At 47.9% G+C, this 2,500-nt stretch overlaps 6 non-coding genes across 6 annotated transcripts; all 6 read left to right on the plus strand.

Moving 5' to 3' along the window:
- Nucleotides 1–252: 252 nt before the first annotated feature.
- trnal-aag (transfer RNA leucine (anticodon AAG)) lies at nt 253–335 on the plus strand. Its single transcript has one exon. It is a non-coding gene; the product is annotated as a tRNA-Leu (tRNA).
- A 218-nt stretch (nt 336–553) lies between these two features.
- trnal-uag (transfer RNA leucine (anticodon UAG)) lies at nt 554–635 on the plus strand. Its single transcript has one exon. It is a non-coding gene; the product is annotated as a tRNA-Leu (tRNA).
- Nucleotides 636–1,127: 492 nt separating this feature from the next.
- On the plus strand, nt 1,128–1,209 carry trnal-aag (transfer RNA leucine (anticodon AAG)). Its single transcript has one exon. It is a non-coding gene; the product is annotated as a tRNA-Leu (tRNA).
- Nucleotides 1,210–1,427: 218 nt separating this feature from the next.
- Nucleotides 1,428–1,509, plus strand: trnal-uag (transfer RNA leucine (anticodon UAG)). The gene has a single exon. It is a non-coding gene; the product is annotated as a tRNA-Leu (tRNA).
- A 492-nt stretch (nt 1,510–2,001) lies between these two features.
- Nucleotides 2,002–2,083, plus strand: trnal-aag (transfer RNA leucine (anticodon AAG)). The gene has a single exon. It is a non-coding gene; the product is annotated as a tRNA-Leu (tRNA).
- Nucleotides 2,084–2,301: 218 nt separating this feature from the next.
- Nucleotides 2,302–2,383, plus strand: trnal-uag (transfer RNA leucine (anticodon UAG)). The gene has a single exon. It is a non-coding gene; the product is annotated as a tRNA-Leu (tRNA).
- The last annotated feature ends 117 nt before the right edge of the window (nt 2,384–2,500 follow it).

Raw genomic sequence — 2,500 nt, forward strand, 5'->3', positions numbered from 1 at the left:
CTGCCATTTTGGAGTAAGGCCCAATGGCTTTGATTAGATGATTCAGGTGTGTTTGATTAGAGATGGAATTGCAATCTGCAGATAGGGAGGCCTCCAGGAGTGTAACTGCATACCCCTGCATTTATGAGGTCTTTTAATCTGTGGAGGAGCTCCTCCAAGGCACGTGGAATGTCAACTGACTGACTTGTGGCCAAGTGCGACATTAAATTAAAATAAGAAGGCGAAAATGACCCAGGGAAGGCACTCTTGCATGGTAGCGTGGCCGAGCGGTCTAAGGCGCTGGATTAAGGCTCCAGTCTCTTCGGGGGCGTGGGTTCGTAATCCCACCGCTGCCAAGGAATACTTTTGGAAGGCTCTTGTGGCTGCTATGCCTGAGCATGACGACTGGAGAAGTGACACTGCATGCTCCCAGTCTCTTCCAAAACCAGCCACTTTTGCTTTCCTGAGCCTTACTCGACAGGCTTCAGGGCCTCACAATGAAGGTCCGCACCCAACATTTTCTCCTATTCTAGAAAAATGGGCAGAAAAAGGCCCCCGAAAGAAACAGCAGTGGGGTAGTGTGGCCGAGGGGTCTAAGGCGCTGGATTTAGGCTCCAGTCTCTTCGGGGGCGTGGGTTCGAATCCCACCACTGCCAGCATTGATTTTAAAGAGGGCAATGCACCTTAAGTGTGCTGCAAAACTGTCTAGCAGGAAATCTGCACCCTGTTGAATCAGGGACAACCAAAAATTACAATTGTAGTAATTTCAGTTTAAAAATGATTTGGAATCTAATAATAACATAGTCTTTAATCATAGAAGCAGCCGATTTGACTCAAGATTTTTTGGAAAATTGACAACTACCTCACGATTTTGAGTTTATCTTCAGCACAGCTAGCTGCTATTTTGGAGTAAGGCCCAATGGCTTTGATTAGATTATTCAGGTGTGTTTGATTAGAGATGGAATTGCAATCTGCAGATAGGGAGGCCTCCAGGAGTGTAACTGCGTACCCTTGCATTTATGAGGTCTTTTAATCTGTGGAGGAGCTCCTCCAAGGCACATGGAATGTCAACTGACTGACTTGTGGCCAAGTGCGACATTAAATTAAAATAAGAAGGCGAAAATGGCCCAGGGAAGGCACTCTCGCATGGTAGCATGGCCGAGCGGTCTAAGGCGCTGGATTAAGGCTCCAGTCTCTTCGGGGGCGTGGGTTCGAATCCCACCGCTGCCAAGGAACACTTTTGGAAGGCTCTTGTGGCTGCTATGCCTGAGCAAGACGACTGGAGAAGTGACACTGCATGCTCCCAGTCTCTTCCAAAACCAGCCACTTTTGCTTTCCTGAGCCTTACTCGACAGGCTTCAGGGCCTCACAATGAAGGTCCGCACCCAACATTTTCTCCTATTCTAGAAAAATGGGCAGAAAAAGGCCCCCGAAAGAAACAGCAGTGGGGTAGTGTGGCCGAGGGGTCTAAGGCGCTGGATTTAGGCTCCAGTCTCTTCGGGGGCGTGGGTTCGAATCCCACCACTGCCAGCATTGATTTTAAAGAGGGCAATACACCTTAAGTGTGCTGCAAAACTGTGTAGCAGGAAATCTGCACCCTGTTGAATCAGGGACAACCAAAAATTACAATTGTAGTAATTTCAGTTTAAAAATGAGTTGGAATCTAATAATAACATAGTCTTTAATCATAGAAGCAGCCGATTTGACTCAAGATTTTTTGGAAAATTGACAACTACCTCACGATCTTGAGTTTAACTTCAGCACAGCTAGCTGCCATTTTGGAGTAAGGCCCAATGGCTTTGATTAGATGATTCAGGTGTGTTTGATTAGAGATGGAATTGCAATCTGCAGATAGGGAGGCCTCCAGGAGTGTAACTGCATACCCCTGCATTTATGAGGTCTTTTAATCTGTGGAGGAGCTCCTCCAAGGCACGTGGAATGTCAACTGACTGACTTGTGGCCAAGTGCGACATTAAATTAAAATAAGAAGGCGAAAATGGCCCAGGGAAGGCACTCTCGCATGGTAGCGTGGCCGAGCGGTCTAAGGCGCTGGATTAAGGCTCCAGTCTCTTCGGGGGCGTGGGTTCGAATCCTACCGCTGCCAAGGAACACTTTTGGAAGGCTCTTGTGGCTGCTATGCCTGAGCAAGACGACTGGAGAAGTGACACTGCATGCTCCCAGTCTCTTCCAAAACCAGCCACTTTTGCTTTCCTGAGCCTTACTCGACAGGCTTCAGGGCCTCACAATGAAGGTCCGCACCCAACATTTTCTCCTATTCTAGAAAAATGGGCAGAAAAAGGCCCCCGAAAGAAACAGCAGTGGGGTAGTGTGGCCGAGGGGTCTAAGGCGCTGGATTTAGGCTCCAGTCTCTTCGGGGGCGTGGGTTCGAATCCCACCACTGCCAGCATTGATTTTAAAGAGGGCAATACACCTTAAGTGTGCTGCAAAACTGTGTAGCAGGAAATCTGCACCCTGTTGAATCAGGGACAACCAAAAATTACAATTGTAGTAATTTCAGTTT

Source organism: Pseudorasbora parva, chromosome 21 (genome assembly GCF_024679245.1).
Source record: "Pseudorasbora parva isolate DD20220531a chromosome 21, ASM2467924v1, whole genome shotgun sequence".
NCBI classification, from domain to species: Eukaryota; Metazoa; Chordata; class Actinopteri; order Cypriniformes; family Gobionidae; genus Pseudorasbora; species Pseudorasbora parva.